The sequence below is a fragment of the Heterodontus francisci genome, chromosome 41, assembly GCF_036365525.1.
Source record: "Heterodontus francisci isolate sHetFra1 chromosome 41, sHetFra1.hap1, whole genome shotgun sequence".
NCBI lineage: Eukaryota > Metazoa > Chordata > Chondrichthyes > Heterodontiformes > Heterodontidae > Heterodontus > Heterodontus francisci.
Window position 1 is genome coordinate 6947273 of NC_090411.1, and position 17146 is coordinate 6964418.

A 17146-nucleotide genomic window follows, 5' to 3' on the forward strand; every position below is an offset into this window, starting at 1 on the left:
CGAGGCCAGTTCGAACTGGTCGCAGATGCTCATCAGTCTGCGCACGGACAGCGGATCCGAGCAGAAGACGGCGACGTCATCCATGTACAGGGAGGTTTTGACCTGAGTGCCTCCGCTGCCTGGGATTGTCACCCCTCTTATGCTCGCATCCTTCCTAATAGACTCAGCAAAGGGTTCAATACAGCAAACAAACAAGACCGGGGACAGAGGACAGCCCTGTCTGACTCCAGATTTGATCGGGAAACTTTCAGATTCCCACCCGTTGATTGACACTGCGCTACTGATGTTTGTGTAGAGCAGTTGGATCCAATTGCAGATTCCCTCCCCAAACCCCATTTTGGAAAGCACGTCCATCATGTAGGTGTGCGATATCCTGTCAAAAGCCTTCTCCTGGTCCAGGCTGATGAGGCAGGTGTCCACCCTCCTGTCCCGTACGTAGGCGATCGTATCCCTGAGTAGCGCGAGGCTATCAGAGATCTTCCTGCCGGGTACAGTACAGGTCTGATCGGGGTGAATCACCAGCTCCAGAGCAGACTTGACTCGACTGGCTATGACTTTGGACAGAATCTTGTAATCAACATTAAGCAGTGAGATGGGCCGCCAATTTCTGATTTCTACCCTCTCCCCCTTCTGCTTGTAAATGAGGGTGATGATGCCTTTTCTCATGGATTCTGACATGCTACCGGCCAGGAGCATACTCTCGTATACTTCCAGCAGGTCCGGGCCGACCCAGTCCCACAGGGCCGAGTACAACTCGACCGGTAAGCCGTCGCTCCCGGGAGTTTTACTCGCCTCGAAAGACTCGACGGCCTTTGTCAGCTCGTCCAGAGTTAGCGGCTTGTCCAGTCCCTCCCTCCTGCTGTCATCTAAGACCTCTGTGATAGATGACAGGAAGGACTGGGAGGCTCTGCTGTCTGTGGGCTTCGCGTCATACAGCCCAGCATAAAAGGATTTGCTGATCCTTAGTATGTCGGACTGCGAAGACGTTACCGAGCCATCTTCTTCCTTCAGGCTGCTGATAACAGAGCTCTCTCTGTGTACCTTTTGGAAGAAGTAACGCGAGCACGTCTCATCCTGCTCGATGGAGCGGACTCTGGACCGGAAGATGATCTTGGAGGCCTCCTTGGCAAAGAGCGAGGCCTGCTGGCTCTTCACCTCTTGGAGGTCCTCCTTGACCTCGACCCCCATTGACTGCAACCGGAGTAGATTTTGCATAATTTTCTGGAGTCGGGACAGTTCCCTCTGTCTCTCTCTCGCCTTCTGAACACCTTTGTGGATGAAGAACCTCTTGATGTTCTCCTTAATCGCTTCCCACCAGTGAACTGGAGACTCAAAGAGGGGTTTCACGGTCCTCCAACCATTGTAATCCCTTTTGAGTTCCTCAACGTTCTCTGGGGTCAGCAGTGTCGCATTGAGCTTCCACGTCCCTCTGCCAACCCGCTGGTCGTCCTGTAAGTGACAGTCGGCCAGTAAGAGGCAGTGGTCGGAGAAGAACACCGGCTTGACGTCGGTGGATCCGACCGTGACAGCACGGGAAACAAACAGGAAGTCAATCCTGGAACGGGCAGACCCGTCCGATCTTGACCATGTGTATCTGCGCTGCGCTCCGTCTGCAGGTTTGCTGAAGACGTCGTGCAGTTTGGCATCCTTAACTGTTTCTATGAGGAATCTGGACGTAGCGTCCAGTTTTCTGTCGTCACTGCCGGATCGTCCAGCCGCATCGATGATGCAGTTGAAGTCACCGCCTAGGATGACCGGCCTGGACGTCGCCAGCAGCAGTGGGAGTTGCTGGAAGACGGTCAGCCGCTCGCTGCGTTGTACCGGGGCGTACACGTTGATCAACCGGAGCGGAGCGTTGTTGTACATCACGTCTGCTACGAGGAGGCGGCCGCCCACCACCTCCTTAACTTCGGAGATGGTGAAGTTACCTCCCCGCAGCAGAATACCCAGGCCGGAGGAACGGCAGTCATTACCCCCCGACCAGATCGATGGCCCGTGGGACCACCATCGCGACCACTGCCTGTAGGTGCTGAGGTGTGGTATTCCACACTCCTGCAGAAACAGTAGGTCAGCTTTGACCTTGGCAAGGTAATCCAAGGTTGAAACACATCGCATAGTAGATTTAATGCTACGCACATTAATGGAAGCAATTCTTACACCCATTTTTTACTAAAAATTAGTTGTTGCTTCCCATACCATTTGTCCTCGCTAGTCCCAGTCCTTCCCCTTCGGGATGTTCCTGCATACCCATCGTATGCGCAAGCAGTTTCACGTTGGTTGGGCTCAGAAACCCCTCCTGATTTTTCCTGCAGGGTTTGTGCCGCTCGGGTGACATCGGGGGGGTCTTGTAGGCAGAGAGGATTGGGTTGTCCTCAGCTGCTTCCATCTGTTCCTCCTCGAAAACATCACAGCTCCCGGTCTCCCGGAGCTCAGGTGCGCCAGACGTGTCTTTGCTCCCGGTGTCCCGGAGCTGAGATGCGTTGGCCACGTCGTTACGTGTGGGGAATTGGGGTTGGGGCACGCCGGGCCCATCACAGCTTCCAGTGCCCGGGGGCTGGGATGCTTGATCATCCATCTCGGAGTTCTGCCGCCTCTTTTGAAGGGGCTGTCGTTCCAGCATTTCCCCGTCCAGTGAAGAGGAGTTGTTGCAGTCTGATTCAGAAGAGAGCCTCCTCTTGCCACTGGTTTGGGTGGTGGCTTTGGGATGTTTTTTCTTTGTGGTTTTCCTCTGGACCACTTGCCACTGACCTGTTTGTCCATCTGCTGCCTCCTCCTCCATTGATTCTGTCTGTGGAGGAGGGGTTTCCGGGCGCTGGGTAGGTGCTGGGTCGTTGGTTTCAGCCGCCTCCCCTTCCTTCTCAGGTTGAAGTTCCTCACTGCGGAGAAGGTTGCTGGTCTCCTTTCGAACAGCGGACGCCTTCGTCGAACCTTCGCCCTGCCATTCCTTGGACCTTGCCGCCTGAGCATAGCTGAGACAACGTTTGGGGCAGGTCTTGTAGAGATGGCCTGCCGCACCGCACAAGTTGCAACACTTAGTCTGCTTACAGTCCTTGGTCTGATGGCCTTCCTCCTTGCAGTTCTTGCAAACAACCGTGCTGCAGTTGGCTGCCATGTGACCAGATTTGCCACAGGTGCGACAAACTCTGGGCTGCCCAGCGTAGACCAAGAAGCCTCGACTTCCCCCGATAGCGAAGCTGGAGGGAGGGTGGATGATGGCTCCACTGGGATCTACCTTCAAGGTCACCTTGACCTGCCGCTTGCTGGTCCAGATCCCAAAGGGGTCCTTGACATCAGTGCTGCTGCCGGCCACCTCGACGTACCTGGCGAGAAAGGTGAGTACATCCACCACCGGAACATGGGGGTTGTAGAGGTGAATCGTCACCACCCGGTCCCGTTGTGACGGAAGCGTGAAGAGCGGCTCCGCTGTGAGGATCGACAGTGGCGCCCGGTCCCCTTTCTCCTTGAACGCCTTCAGGAACTTGATGCATCCCGCCACGTTCCGGAACGTCACGTCGAAGTATCCACTGCTGGGGAAATCCTGCAGGCAGAAGACGTCCGTCGCTTGAAATCCGCAGCAATCGAAGAGAATTTTCTTGATGAAAAAGGTGCGATCGACCGGTGCATCTCCTTCCTTGTCCTTCACGACCACCCGAACGGTGTTGCGCACTCCCTGGCCCGAAGCTCGAAAATTGGTTATAGCCATTTTACTCAAAGCTTCCCCAGGATCAAAAGGCAATGATCATGGTCTCTTCTCAATCAAATAAGCACTGATAAGAACAGATACTACACTTGATCTTAGCCAAAAGGCCGAGAAGCGATGGCCGTAAAACTGCGTTTGCTGCGCGCGTCAGGCCCGGCGTGCGGCCTCTACCTCAAAGTAGCCGCCGGGTGGGCGAGCCTAGGGCGAAAGAGGCGACGGCGGGCGGTCTTTGAGCCAGAGCTCCTTTTGTTGCCGGGCCTTGCAAGCAGAAAGGAAAGCACGCGTGCATGCCACGCGCAGCCATTCCTCGCGCTTCTGCGCGAGGCATTGCGCAGGAAAAAAGACACGCGCGCGCTGGGCAGCAAAGGGCGGCCTGCAACTGCGGGGCAATCCAACAGGGGGCAGCGTAGCGCCCACGGAAAACTGCAGCAAAGTCAGCCGAGCAGCAGCGCCGTCACTATTGCGAATTCTATTTTTCAGCAGAGGTCTCGCCCCCATGGAAGGGGGAAGCTGCACCGCTCCTGGAAACACTGCAATACCAGGTGGATGCATGGAGTGGACGGGGCAAGCCCCTATTCCATCTCCCTGTCCCAAAAATCAATTTAATATTTGGTCCCCAGATAGGGAACGTATCAGATATTAAACTGATAAGAACAGATACTACACTTGATCTTAGCCAAAAGGCCGAGAAGCGATGGCCGTAAAACTGCGTTTGCTGCGCGCGTCAGGCCCGGCGTGCGGCCTCTACCTCAAAGCAGCCGCCGGGTGGGCGAGCCTAGGGCGAAAGAGGCGACGGCGGGCGGTCTTTGAGCCAGAGCTCCTTTTGTTGCCGGGCCTTGCAAGCAGAAAGGAAAGCACGCGTGCATGCCACTCGCAGCCATTCCTCGCGCTTCTGCGCGAGGCATTGCGCAGGAAAAAAGACACGCGCGCGCTGGGCAGCAAAGGGCGGCCTGCAACTGCGGGGCAATCCAACAGGGAGCAGCGTAGCGCCCACGGAAAACTGCAGCAAAGTCAGCCGAGCAGCGGCGCCGTCACTATTGCGAATTCTATTTTTCAGCAGGGGTCTCGCCCCCATGGAGGGGAGAAGCTGCACCGCTCCTGGAAACACTGCAATACCAGGTGGATGCATGGAGTGGACGGGGCAAGCCCCTGTTCCATCTCCTTGTCCCAAAAATCAATTTAATATTTGGTCCCCAGATAGGGGACGTATCAGATATTAAACTGATAAGAACAGATACTACACTTGATCTTAGCCAAAAGGCCGAGAAGCGATGGCCGTAAAACTGCGTTTGCTGCGCGCGTCAGGCCCGGCGTGCGGCCTCTACCTCAAAGCAGCCGCCGGGTGGGCGAGCCTAGGGCGAAAGAGGCGACGGCGGGCGGTCTTTGAGCCAGAGCTCCTTTTGTTGCCGGGCCTTGCAAGCAGAAAGGAAAGCACGAGTGCATGCCACGCGCAGCCATTCCTCGCGCTTCTTCGCGAGGCATTGCGCAGAGAAAAAGACACGCGCCCGCTGGGCAGCAAAGGGCGGCCTGCAACTGTGGGGCAATCCAACAGGGGGCAGCGTAGCGCCCACGGAAAACTGCAGCAAAGTCAGCCGAGCAGCAGCGCCGTCACTATTGCGAATTCTATTTTTCAGCAGGGGTCTCGCCCCCATGGAGGGGGGAAGCTGCACCGCTCCTGGAAACACTGCAATACCAGGTGGATGCATGGAGAGGACGGGGCAAGCCCCTGTTCCATCTCCCTGTCCCAAAAATCAATTTAATATTTGGTCCCCAGATAGGGGACGTATCAGATATTAAACTGATAAGAACAGATACTACACTTGATCTTAGCCAAAAGGCCGAGAAGCGATGGCCGTAAAACTGCGTTTGCTGCGCGCGTCAGGCCCGGCGTGCGGCCTCTACCTCAAAGTAGCCGCCGGGTGGGCGAGCCTAGGGCGAAAGAGGCGACGGCGGGCGGTCTTTGAGCCAGAGCTCCTTTTGTTGCCGGGCCTTGCAAGCAGAAAGGAAAGCACGCGTGCATGCCACGCGCAGCCATTCCTCGCGCTTCTGCGCGAGGCATTGCGCAGGAAAAAAGACACGCGCGCGCTGGGCAGCAAAGGGCGGCCTGCAACTGCGGGGCAATCCAACAGGGGGCAGCGTAGCGCCCACGGAAAACTGCAGCAAAGTCAGCCGAGCAGCAGCGCCGTCACTATTGCGAATTCTATTTTTCAGCAGAGGTCTCGCCCCCATGGAAGGGGGAAGCTGCACCGCTCCTGGAAACACTGCAATACCAGGTGGATGCATGGAGTGGACGGGGCAAGCCCCTATTCCATCTCCCTGTCCCAAAAATCAATTTAATATTTGGTCCCCAGATAGGGAACGTATCAGATATTAAACTGATAAGAACAGATACTACACTTGATCTTAGCCAAAAGGCCGAGAAGCGATGGCCGTAAAACTGCGTTTGCTGCGCGCGTCAGGCCCGGCGTGCGGCCTCTACCTCAAAGCAGCCGCCGGGTGGGCGAGCCTAGGGCGAAAGAGGCGACGGCGGGCGGTCTTTGAGCCAGAGCTCCTTTTGTTGCCGGGCCTTGCAAGCAGAAAGGAAAGCACGCGTGCATGCCACTCGCAGCCATTCCTCGCGCTTCTGCGCGAGGCATTGCGCAGGAAAAAAGACACGCGCGCGCTGGGCAGCAAAGGGCGGCCTGCAACTGCGGGGCAATCCAACAGGGAGCAGCGTAGCGCCCACGGAAAACTGCAGCAAAGTCAGCCGAGCAGCGGCGCCGTCACTATTGCGAATTCTATTTTTCAGCAGGGGTCTCGCCCCCATGGAGGGGAGAAGCTGCACCGCTCCTGGAAACACTGCAATACCAGGTGGATGCATGGAGTGGACGGGGCAAGCCCCTGTTCCATCTCCTTGTCCCAAAAATCAATTTAATATTTGGTCCCCAGATAGGGGACGTATCAGATATTAAACTGATAAGAACAGATACTACACTTGATCTTAGCCAAAAGGCCGAGAAGCGATGGCCGTAAAACTGCGTTTGCTGCGCGCGTCAGGCCCGGCGTGCGGCCTCTACCTCAAAGCAGCCGCCGGGTGGGCGAGCCTAGGGCGAAAGAGGCGACGGCGGGCGGTCTTTGAGCCAGAGCTCCTTTTGTTGCCGGGCCTTGCAAGCAGAAAGGAAAGCACGAGTGCATGCCACGCGCAGCCATTCCTCGCGCTTCTTCGCGAGGCATTGCGCAGAGAAAAAGACACGCGCCCGCTGGGCAGCAAAGGGCGGCCTGCAACTGTGGGGCAATCCAACAGGGGGCAGCGTAGCGCCCACGGAAAACTGCAGCAAAGTCAGCCGAGCAGCAGCGCCGTCACTATTGCGAATTCTATTTTTCAGCAGGGGTCTCGCCCCCATGGAGGGGGGAAGCTGCACCGCTCCTGGAAACACTGCAATACCAGGTGGATGCATGGAGAGGACGGGGCAAGCCCCTGTTCCATCTCCCTGTCCCAAAAATCAATTTAATATTTGGTCCCCAGATAGGGGACGTATCAGATATTAAACTGATAAGAACAGATACTACACTTGATCTTAGCCAAAAGGCCGAGAAGCGATGGCCGTAAAACTGCGTTTGCTGCGCGCGTCAGGCCCGGCGTGCGGCCTCTACCTCAAAGTAGCCGCCGGGTGGGCGAGCCTAGGGCGAAAGAGGCGACGGCGGGCGGTCTTTGAGCCAGAGCTCCTTTTGTTGCCGGGCCTTGCAAGCAGAAAGGAAAGCACGCGTGCATGCCACGCGCAGCCATTCCTCGCGCTTCTGCGCGAGGCATTGCGCAGGAAAAAAGACACGCGCGCGCTGGGCAGCAAAGGGCGGCCTGCAACTGCGGGGCAATCCAACCGGGGGCAGCGTAGCGCCCACGGAAAACTGCAGCAAAGTCAGCCGAGCAGCAGCGCCGTCACTATTGCGAATTCTATTTTTCAGCAGAGGTCTCGCCCCCATGGAAGGGGGAAGCCTCACCGCTCCTGGAAACACTGCAATACCAGGTGGATGCATGGAGTGGACGGGGCAAGCCCCTGTTCCATCTCCCTGTCCCAAAAATCAATTTAATATTTGGTCCCCAGATAGGGGACGTATCAGATATTAAACTGATAAGAACAGATACTACACTTGATCTTAGCCAAAAGGCCGAGAAGCGATGGCCGTAAAACTGCGTTTGCTGCGCGCGTCAGGCCCGGCGTGCGGCCTCTACCTCAAAGTAGCCGCCGGGTGGGCGAGCCTAGGGCGAAAGAGGCGACGGCGGGCGGTCTTTGAGCCAGAGCTCCTTTTGTTGCCGGGCCTTGCAAGCAGAAAGGAAAGCACGCGTGCATGCCACGCGCAGCCATTCCTTGCGCTTCTTCGCGAGGCATTGCGCAGAGAAAAAGACACGCGCGCGCTGGGCAGCAAAGGGCGGCCTGCAACTGCGGGGCAATCCAACAGGGGGCAGCGTAGCGCCCACGGAAAACTGCAGCAAAGTCAGCCGAGCAGCAGCGCCGTCACTATTGCGAATTCGATTTTTCAGCAGGGGTCTCGCCCCCATGGAGGGGGGAAGCTGCACCGCTCCTGGAAACACTGCAATACCAGGTGGATGCATGGAGTGGACGGGGCAAGCCCCTGTTCCATCTCCCTGTCCCAAAAATCAATTTAATATTTGGTCCCCAGATAGGGGACGGATCAGATATTAAACTGATAAGAACAGATACTACACTTGATCTTAGCCAAAAGGCCGAGAAGCGATGGCCGTAAAACTGCGTTTGCTGCGCCCGTCAGGCCCGGCGTGCGGCCTCTACCTCAAAGTAGCCGCCGGGTGGGCGAGCCTAGGGCGAAAGAGGCGACGGCGGGCGGTCTTTGAGCCAGAGCTCCTTTTGTTGCCGGGCCTTGCAAGCAGAAAGGAAAGCACGCGTGCATGCCACTCGCAGCCATTCCTCGCGCTTCTGCGCGAGGCATTGCGCAGGAAAAAAGACACGCGCGCGCTGGGCAGCAAAGGGCGGCCTGCAACTGCGGGGCAATTCAACAGGGGGCAGCGTAGCGCCCACGGAAAACTGCAGCAAAGTCAGCCGAGCAGCGGCGCCGTCACTATTGCGAATTCTATTTTTCAGCAGGGGTCTCGCCCCCATGGAGGGGAGAAGCTGCACCGCTCCTGGAAACACTGCAATACCAGGTGGATGCATGGAGTGGACGGGGCAAGCCCCTGTTCCATCTCCCTGTCCCAAAAATCAATTTAATATTTGGTCCCCAGATAGGGGACGTATCAGATATTAAACTGATAAGAACAGATACTACACTTGATCTTAGCCAAAAGGCCGAGAAGCGATGGCCGTAAAACTGCGTTTGCTGCGCGCGTCAGGCCCGGCGTGCGGCCTCTACCTCAAAGTTGCCGCCGGGTGGGCGAGCCTAGGGCGAAAGAGGCGACGGCGGGCGGTCTTTGAGCCAGAGCTCCTTTTGTTGCCGGGCCTTGCAAGCAGAAAGGAAAGCACGAGTGCATGCCACGCGCAGCCATTCCTCGCGCTTCTGCGCGAGGCATTGCGCAGGAAAAAAGACACGCGGGCGCTGGGCAGCAAAGGGCGGCCTGCAACTGCAGGGCAAACCAACAGGGGGCAGCGTAGCGCCCACGGAAAACTGCAGCAAAGTCAGCCGAGCAGCAGCGCCGTCACTATTGCGAATTCTATTTTTCAGCAGGGGTCTCGCCCCCATGGAGGGGGGAAGCTGCACCGCTCCTGGAAACACTGCAATACCAGGTGGATGCATGGAGTGGACGGGGCAAGCCCCTGTTCCATCTCCCTGTCCCAAAAATCAATTTAATATTTGGTCCCCAGATAGGGGACGTATCAGATATTAAACTGATAAGAACAGATTTTTTTTTTTCCAAAATATACTTTATTCATAAAAATCTGTAAAAATTACATTGCCAAACAGTTTCCAAACAGCACGAAAAAATACAAACATTGCAAAAGAGATCTGTTTCTTTCAATAATGTCATGAGTTTCTTCCCAACCCTTCCGTTTCACAATTGTCATGTCAATTACAGTTTTACATTTACAGCAATTGAGAATATTAACGATACAGTTCGAGGGGCTTCCCATGGTTCCAGCCCCTCAGTCCAGCTTGGTGGGGGAACCTAACACTGTGGTCTTTCCCCATTGAGCCTTTGCTGCGGCTGCCCCAAGCTTTAGTGCGTCCCTCAGCACGTAGTCCTGGACCTTGGAATGTGCCAGTCTGCAACATTCGGTGGTGGACAACTCTTTGCGCTGGAACACCAGCAAGTTTCGGGCAGACCAAAGGGCGTCTTTCACCGAATTGATAGTCCTCCAGCAGCAGTTGATGTTTGTCTCGGTGTGCGTCCCTGGGAACAGCCCGTAGAGCACAGACTCCTGTGTTACAGAGCTGCTTGGGATGAACCTTGACAAAAACCACTGCATCTCTTTCCACACCTGCTTTGCAAAGGCACATTCCAGGAGGAGGTGGGCGACCGTCTCTTCCCCACCACAGCCAACGCGGGGGCACTGTGCGGAGGGGGCGAGACTTCGGGTGTGCATGAAGGATCTGACGGGGAGGGCCCTTCTCACCACCAGCCAAGCTACGTCTTGGTGCTTGTTTGAAAGTTCTGGTGATGAGGCATTCCGCCAAATGACTTTGACGGTCTGCTCGGGGAACCATCCGACAGGATCCACCGTTTCCTTTTCCCGTAGGGCCTTGAGGACATTCCGTGCAGACCACTGCCTGATGGACCGGTGATCAAAGGTGTTTTTCCGCAGAAACTGCTCCACGAAGGATAGGTGGTACGGCGCCGCCCAACTGCACGGAGCGTTCCGCGGCAATGTGACCAGGCCCATCCTTCGCAACACCGGGGACAGATAGAACCTCAGCACGTAGTGACACTTGGAGTTTGCGTACTGGGGATCTACACATAGCTTGATGCAGCCGCACACGAAGGTGGTCATCAGGATGAGGGCCACGTTGGGTACATTTTTCCCGCCCATGTCCAGAGATTTGAACATCGTGTCCCTCCGAACCCGGTCCATTTTAGATCCCCAGACGAAGCGGAAAATGGCTCGGGTGACTGCCACGGCGCAGGAGTGGGGCCTGATAGGAACAGATACTACACTTGATCTTAGCCAAAAGGCCGAGAAGCGATGGCCGTAAAACTGCGTTTGCTGCGCGCGTCAGGCCCGGCGTGCTGCCTCGACGTCAAAGTAGCCGCCGGGTGGGCGAGCCGAGGGCGAAAGAGGCGACGGCGGGCGGTCTTTGAGCCAGAGCTCCTTTTGTTGCCGGGCCTTGCAAGCAGAAAGGAAAGCACGCGTGCATGCCACGCGCAGCCATTCCTTGCGCTTCTGCGCGAGGCATTGCGCAGGAAAAAAGACACGCGCGCGCTGGGCAGCAAAGGGCGGCCTGCAACTGCGGGGCAATCCAACCGGGGGCAGCGTAGCGCCCACGGAAAACTGCAGCAAAGTCAGCCGAGCAGCAGCGCCGTCACTATTGCGAATTCTATTTTTCAGCAGGGGTCTCGCCCCCATGGAGGGGGGAAGCTGCACCGCTCCTGGAAACACTGCAATACCAGGTGGATGCATGGAGTGGACGGGGCAAGCCCCTGTTCCATCTCCCTGTCCCAAAAATCAATTTAATATTTGATCCCCAGATAGGGGACGTATCAGATATTAAACTGATAAGAACAGATACTTTTTTTTTTATTTCCAAAATATACTTTATTCATAAAAATCTGTAAAAATTACATTGCCAAACAGTTTCCAAACAGCACCAAAAAATACAAACATTGCAATGGAGATCAGTTTCCTTCAATACTGTCATGAGTTTCTTCCCGACCCTTCCGTTTCACAATTGTCATGTCAATTACAGTTTTACATTTACAGCAATTGAGAATATTAACGATACAGTTCGAGGGGTTTCCCATGGATCCAGCCCCTCAGTCCAGCTTGGTGGGGGAACCTTACACTGTGGTCTTTCCCCATTGAGCCTTTGCTGCGGCTGCTCCAAGCTTTAGTGCGTCCCTCAGCACGTAGTCCTGGACCTTGGAATGTGCCAGTCTGCAACATTCGGTGGTGGACAACTCTTTGCGCTGGAAGACCAGCAAGTTTCGGGCAGACCAAAGGGCGTCTTTCACCGAATTGATAGTCCTCCAGCAGCAGTTGATGTTTGTCTCGGTGTGCGTCCCTGGGAACAGCCCGTAGAGCACAGACTCCTGTGTTACAGAGCTGCTTGGGATGAACCTTGACAAAAACCACTGCATCTCTTTCCACACCTGCTTTGCAAAGGCACATTCCAGGAGGAGGTGGGCGACCGTCTCTTCCCCACCACAGCCAACGCGGGGGCACTGTGCGGAGGGGGCGAGACTTCGGGTGTGCATGAAGGATCTGACGGGGAGGGCCCTTCTCACCACCAGCCAAGCTACGTCTTGGTGCTTGTTTGAAAGTTCTGGTGATGAGGCATTCCGCCAAATGACTTTGACGGTCTGCTCGGGGAACCATCCGACAGGATCCACCGTTTCCTTTTCCCGTAGGGCCTTGAGGACATTCCGTGCAGACCACTGCCTGATGGAACGGTGGTCAAAGGTGTTTTCCCGCAGAAACTGCTCCACAAAGGATACGTGGTACGGCACCGCCCAACTGCATGGAGCGTTCCGCGGCAATGTGACCAGGCCCATCCTTCGCAAAACCGGGGACAGATAGAACCTCAGCACGTAGTGACACTTGGAGTTTGCGTACTGGGGATCTACACACAGCTTGATGCAGCCGCACACGAAGGTGGTCATCAGGATGAGGGCCACGTTGGGTACATTTTTCCCGCCCATGTCCAGAGATTTGAACATCGTGTCCCTCCGGACCCGGTCCATTTTAGATCCCCAGACGAAGCGGAAAATGGCTCGGGTGACTGCCACGGCGCAGGAGTGGGGTATGGGCCAGACCTGCGCCACGTAGAGCAACAACGTGAGCGCCTCGCACCTGATGACCAGGTTCTTACCCACAATGGAGAGAGATCGCTGCCCCCACATGCCCAACTTTTGTCGTACCTTGGCTACTCGCTCCTCCCATGTTTTGGTGCACGCCCCGGCCCTTCCGAACCATATCCCCAGCACCTTCAGGTAATCTGACCTGACGGTGAAGGGGACAAAGGATCGGTCAGCCCAGTTGCCAAAGAACATGGCCTCGCTCTTGCCGTGGTTAACTTTGGCTCCCGAGGCCAGTTCGAACTGGTCGCAGATGCTCATCAGTCTGCGCACGGACAGCGGATCCGAGCAGAAAACGGCGACGTCATCCATTTACAGGGAGGTTTTGACCTGAGTGCCTCCGCTGCCTGGGATTGTCACCCCTCTTATGCTCGCATCCTTCCTAATAGACTCAGAAAAGGGTTCAATACAGCAAACAAACAAGACCGGGGACAGAGGACAGCCCTGTCTGACTCCAGATTTGATCGGGAAACTTTCCGATTCCCACCCGTTGATTGAGACTGCGCTACTGATGTTTGTGTAGAGCAGTTGGATCCAATTGCAGATTCCCTCCCCAAACCCCATTTTGGAAAGCACGTCCATCATGTAGGTGTGCGATATCCTGTCAAAAGCCTTCTCCTGGTCCAGGCTGATGAGGCAGGTGTCCACCCTCCTGTCCCGTACGTAGGCGATCGTATCCCTGAGTAGCGCGAGACTATCAGAGATCTTCCTGCCGGGTACAGTACAGGTCTGATCGGGGTGAATCACCAACTCCAGAGCAGACTTGACTCGACTGGCTATGACTTTGGACAGAATCTTGTAATCAACATTAAGCAGTGAGATGGGCCGCCAATTTCTGATTTCTACCCTCTCCCCCTTCTGCTTGTAAATGAGGGTGATGATGCCTTTTCTCATGGATTCTGACATGCTGCCGGCCAGGAGCATACTCTCATATACTTCCAGCAGGTCCGGGCCGACCCAGCCCCACAGGGACGAGTACAACTCGACCGGTAAGCCGTCGCTCCCGGGAGTTTTACTCGTCTCGAAAGACTCGACGGCCTTTGTCAGCTCGTCCAGAGTTAGCGGCTTGTCCAGTCTCTCCCTCCTGCTGTCATCTAAGACCTCTGTGATAGATGACAGGAAGGGCTGGGAGGCTCTGCTGTCTGTGGGCTTCGCGTCATACAGCCCAGCATAAAAGGATTTGCTGATCCTTAGTATGTCGGACTGCGAAGACGTTACCGAGCCATCTTTTTCCTTCAGGCTGCTGATAACAGAGCTCTCTCTGTGTACCTTTTGGAAGAAGTAACGCGAGCACGTCTCATCCTGCTCGATGGAGCGGACTCTGGACTGGAAAATGATCTTGGAGGCCTCCTTGGCAAAGAGCGAGGCCTGCTGGCTCTTCACCTCTTGGAGGTCCTCCTTGACCTCGACCCCCATTGACTGCAACCGGAGTAGATTTTGCATAATTTTCTGGAGTCGGGACAGTTCCCTCTGTCTCTCTCTCGCCTTCTGAACACCTTTGTGGATGAAGAACCTCTTGATGTTCTCCTTAATCGCTTCCCACCAGTGAACTGGAGACTCAAAGAGGGGTTTCACGGTCCTCCAACCTTTGTAATCCCTTTTGAGTTCCTCAACGTTCTCTGGGGTCAGCAGTGTCGCATTGAGCTTCCACGTCCCTCTGCCAACCCGCTGGTCGTCCTGTAAGTGACAGTCGGCCAGTAAGAGGCAGTGGTCGGAGAAGAACACCGGCTTGACGTCGGTGGATCCGACCGTGACAGCACGGGACACAAACAGGAAGTCAATCCTGGAACGGGCAGACCCGTCCGATCTTGACCATGTGTATCTGCGCTGCGCTCCGTCTGCAGGTTTGCTGAAGACGTCGTGCAGTTTGGCATCCTTAACTGTTTCTACTAGGCATCTGGACGAAGCGTCCAGTTTGCTGTCGTCACTGCCGGATCGTCCAGCCGCATCGATGATGCAGTTGAAGTCACCGCCTAGGATGACCGGCCTGGACGTCGCCAGCAGCAGTGGGAGCTGCTGGAAGACGGTCAGCCGCTCGCTGCGTTGTACCGGGGCGTACACGTTGATCAACCGGAGCGGAGCGTTGTTGTACATCACGTCTGCTACGAGGAGGCGGCCGCCCACCACCTCCTTAACTTCGGAGATGGTGAAGTTACCTCCCCGCAGCAGAATACCCAGGCCGGAGGAACGGCAGTCATTACCCCCCGACCAGATCGATGGCCCGTGGGACCACCATCGCGACCACTGCCTGTAGGTGCTGAGGTGTGGTATTCCACACTCCTGCAGAAACAGTAGGTCAGCTTTGACCTTGGCAAGGTAATCCAAGGTTGAAACACATCGCGTAGTAGATTTAATGCTAAGCACATTCTTTTGGGCCTCCTTATCTCGAGAGACAATGGATACGCGCCTGGAGGTGGTCAGTGGTTTGTGAAGCAGCGCCTGGAGTGGCTATAAAGGCCAATTCTGGAGTGACAGGCTCTTCCACAGGTGCTGCAGAGAAATTTGTTTGTTGGGGCTGTTGCACAGTTGGCTCTCCCCTTGCGCCTCTGTCTTTTTTCCTGCCAACTACTAAGTCTCTTCGACTCGCCACAATTTAGCCCTGTCTTTATGGCTGCCCGCCAGCTCTGGCGAATGCTGGCAACTGACTCCCACGACTTGTGATCAATGTCACACGATTTCATGTCACGTTTGCAGACGTCTTTATAACGGAGACATGGACGGCCGGTGGGTCTGATACCAGTGGCGAGCTCGCTGTACAATGTGTCTTTGGGGATCCTGCCATCTTCCATGCGGCTCACATGGCCAAGCCATCTCAAGCGCCGCTGACTCAGTAGTGTGTATAAGCTGGGGGTGTTGGCCGCTTCAAGGACTTCTGTGTTGGAGATATAGTCCTGCCACCTGATGCCAAGTATTCTCCGAAGGCAGCGAAGATGGAATGAATTGAGACGTCGCTCTTGGCTGGCATACGTTGTCCAGGCCTCGCTGCCGTAGAGCAAGGTACTGAGGACACAGGCCTGATACACTCGGACTTTTGTGTTCCGTGTCAGTGCGCCATTTTCCCACACTCTCTTGGCCAGTCTGGACATAGCAGTGGAAGCCTTACCCAAGCGCTTGTTGATTTCTGCATCTAGAGACAGGTTACTGGTGATAGTTGAGCCTAGGTAGGTGAACTCTTGAACCACTTCCAGAGCGTGGTCGCCAATATTGATGGATGGAGCATTTCTGACATCCTGCCCCATGATGTTCGTTTTCTTGAGGCTGATGGTTAGGCCAAATTCCTTGCAGGCAGACGCAAACCTGTCGATGAGACTCTGCAGGCATTCTTCAGTGTGAGATGTTAAAGCAGCATCGTCAGCAAAGAGGAGTTCTCTGATGAGGACTTTCCGTACTTTGGACTTCGCTCTTAGACGGGCAAGGTTGAACAACCTGCCCCCTGATCTTGTGTGGAGGAAAATTCCTTCTTCAGAGGATTTGAACGCATGTGAAAGCAGCAGGGAGAAGAAAATCCCAAAAAGTGTGGGTGCGAGAACACAGCCCTGTTTCACACCACTCAGGATAGGAAAGGGCTCTGATGAGGAGCCACCATGTTGAATTGTGCCTTTCATATTGTCATGGAATGAGGTGATGATACTTAGTAGCTTTGGTGGACATCCGATCTTTTCTAGTAGTCTGAAGAGACCACGTCTGCTGACGAGGTCAAAGGCTTTGGTGAGATCAATGAAAGCAATGTAGAGGGGCATCTGTTGTTCACGGCATTTCTCCTGTATCTGACGAAGGGAGAACAGCATGTCAATAGTTGATCTCTCTGCACGAAAGCCACACTGTGCCTCAGGGTAGACGCGCTCGGCCAGCTTCTGGAGCCTGTTCAGAGCGACTCGAGCAAAGACTTTCCCCACTATGCTGAGCAGGGAGATTCCACGGTAGTTGTTGCAGTCACCGCGGTCACCTTTGTTTTTATAGAGGGTGATGATGTTGGCATCGCGCATGTCCTGGGGTACTGCTCCCTCGTCCCAGCACAGGCATAGCAGTTCATGTAGTGCTGAGAGTATAGCAGGCTTGGCACTCTTGATTATTTCAGGGGTAATGCTGTCCTTCCCAGGGGCTTTTCCGCTGGCTAGGGAATCAATGGCATCACTGAGTTCCGATTTGGTTGGCTGTATGTCCAGCTCATCCATGACTGGTAGAGGCTGGGCTGCATTGAGGGCAGTCTCAGTGACAGCATTCTCCCTGGAGTACAGTTCTAGGTAGTGCTCAACCCAGCGGTCCATCTGTTTGCGTTGGTCAGTGATTATGTCCCCCGATTTAGATTTGAGGGGGGTGATCTTCTTGATGGTTGGCCCAAGAGCTCTCTTCATGCCATCATACATTCCTCTGATGTTTCCAGTGTCTGAGGCCAGCTGAATATGACTGCATAGGTGTTGCCAGTAGTCGTTTGCGCAACGCCTAGCTGTTCTTTGTGCAGTACTTCTGGCTGCTTTAAGTGCTGC

The 17146-nt window shown here is 55.2% G+C and overlaps 9 non-coding genes and 4 pseudogenes across 9 annotated transcripts; all 13 read right to left on the minus strand.

The window, feature by feature from the left end:
• Positions 1 to 3710: 3710 nt before the first annotated feature.
• LOC137354674 (U2 spliceosomal RNA) lies at positions 3711 to 3819 on the minus strand (annotated as a pseudogene).
• A 386-nt stretch (positions 3820 to 4205) lies between these two features.
• On the minus strand, positions 4206 to 4396 carry LOC137355242 (U2 spliceosomal RNA). Its single transcript, XR_010970876.1, has one exon. It is a non-coding gene; the product is annotated as a U2 spliceosomal RNA (small nuclear RNA).
• Positions 4397 to 4782: 386 nt separating this feature from the next.
• LOC137353756 (U2 spliceosomal RNA) lies at positions 4783 to 4973 on the minus strand. The gene has a single exon (XR_010969908.1). It is a non-coding gene; the product is annotated as a U2 spliceosomal RNA (small nuclear RNA).
• A 386-nt stretch (positions 4974 to 5359) lies between these two features.
• LOC137355131 (U2 spliceosomal RNA) lies at positions 5360 to 5550 on the minus strand. Its single transcript, XR_010970769.1, has one exon. It is a non-coding gene; the product is annotated as a U2 spliceosomal RNA (small nuclear RNA).
• A 386-nt stretch (positions 5551 to 5936) lies between these two features.
• On the minus strand, positions 5937 to 6127 carry LOC137355243 (U2 spliceosomal RNA). The gene has a single exon (XR_010970877.1). It is a non-coding gene; the product is annotated as a U2 spliceosomal RNA (small nuclear RNA).
• Positions 6128 to 6513: 386 nt separating this feature from the next.
• Positions 6514 to 6704, minus strand: LOC137353767 (U2 spliceosomal RNA). The gene has a single exon (XR_010969919.1). It is a non-coding gene; the product is annotated as a U2 spliceosomal RNA (small nuclear RNA).
• A 386-nt stretch (positions 6705 to 7090) lies between these two features.
• LOC137355143 (U2 spliceosomal RNA) lies at positions 7091 to 7281 on the minus strand. The gene has a single exon (XR_010970780.1). It is a non-coding gene; the product is annotated as a U2 spliceosomal RNA (small nuclear RNA).
• Positions 7282 to 7667: 386 nt separating this feature from the next.
• LOC137353927 (U2 spliceosomal RNA) lies at positions 7668 to 7858 on the minus strand. Its single transcript, XR_010970077.1, has one exon. It is a non-coding gene; the product is annotated as a U2 spliceosomal RNA (small nuclear RNA).
• A 386-nt stretch (positions 7859 to 8244) lies between these two features.
• On the minus strand, positions 8245 to 8435 carry LOC137353968 (U2 spliceosomal RNA). The gene has a single exon (XR_010970118.1). It is a non-coding gene; the product is annotated as a U2 spliceosomal RNA (small nuclear RNA).
• A 386-nt stretch (positions 8436 to 8821) lies between these two features.
• Positions 8822 to 9012, minus strand: LOC137354048 (U2 spliceosomal RNA). Its single transcript, XR_010970197.1, has one exon. It is a non-coding gene; the product is annotated as a U2 spliceosomal RNA (small nuclear RNA).
• Positions 9013 to 9398: 386 nt separating this feature from the next.
• On the minus strand, positions 9399 to 9571 carry LOC137354290 (U2 spliceosomal RNA; annotated as a pseudogene).
• Positions 9572 to 10743: 1172 nt separating this feature from the next.
• LOC137354815 (U2 spliceosomal RNA) lies at positions 10744 to 10832 on the minus strand (annotated as a pseudogene).
• Positions 10833 to 11218: 386 nt separating this feature from the next.
• Positions 11219 to 11397, minus strand: LOC137354226 (U2 spliceosomal RNA; annotated as a pseudogene).
• Positions 11398 to 17146: the final 5749 nt, after the last annotated feature.